Here is a 1,126-nt window from a genome sequence, read left to right on the forward strand (position 1 = left end):
TGGCAGAGGCTGTTGCAGCCAAAAATGCAGCTCGGGAGGGTTGTGTGTGGCCCTCCCAAACTCTGTTTTCTGTGGGGGAGGGTTGCAGGAGGCCGTCGCACCTGAAAACGGAGTTTGGGAGCCCATTTTTGCTGGCAGAGCACTCGGGCCAGCACAGGCGCCCCCGACAAGAATAATGTCAAGCTGGCCATGCCCACCCTGGCCACACCCACTCTGGCCCCCAAGGTCAAACACAATCCTGATTCGGCCCTCAATGAAATAAAGTTTGACACCCCTGCTGTAAGGAATCAGCTGAACTTTAGAAACACCGCAAAATACTGAGTTTAGCTGGCCATTATCTATATCAATAGCCAAAGAACAGATACCATATTAAGATTCTACCAACTATCAATTCATTTGTTAACTTCATTTCCCCCCAAAAATTTCATTCAATTGTGTTCAAAATTTTATTCAATTATTCAATTTTGCCAATTCTAGCAAAATTTCAGAAACCGTGAGACTGGTCCTGTCTTAGGAACAAAGCCAGTTGGGTGACCTTGGGCCAGTCCCTCTCTCTCAGCCCTAGGAAGGAGGCAATGTAAAACCATTTATGAAATCTTGCTGTGAAAACTCCAGGGACTTATATACACATATGCACAACCCAATCAGGTTTCCTTGCTTAGACAATAAGAAGAGTTGTACTGTTCCAAACACAAATATGGCAAACATCAAGCTATATTTTTGCTACCTGTACTTCAGCAGTGTGTTTGCTGTTATCTGGATAGAGGGGTTGACTGGAACTGTGCTAAGTGCAAACTAATCTGGAAATTACACAATTCACACGGTAATTTTATAACATAGTTGAGGCTGCAAAGTGACACAAACTACCTTGTCAAGGTAAATTAGGTTCTGTCTTTGTCTCACTAAGGAATATCACTTTGGTTGTGGAGAATACCAAGCTTCTGTAAGGGGAATCAAAGTTACTCTGCATATGTTTAGGCTCATTTCCAGACTTATGAGGATAATGAAATGTTTTGATAGCCGTGGGTGATGACTTGAGTCAAGAGTCACACAAAACTAGTAAAGATCTAGATAGAAGCTTGCTTGTTTTTGGAGGGTAATAACCATAAATTGGAAGTAAATCATA

This window comes from Pantherophis guttatus, chromosome 2 (assembly GCF_059756535.1).
Source record: "Pantherophis guttatus breed Tessera chromosome 2, ASM5975653v1, whole genome shotgun sequence".
Taxonomy (NCBI): domain Eukaryota; kingdom Metazoa; phylum Chordata; class Lepidosauria; order Squamata; family Colubridae; genus Pantherophis; species Pantherophis guttatus.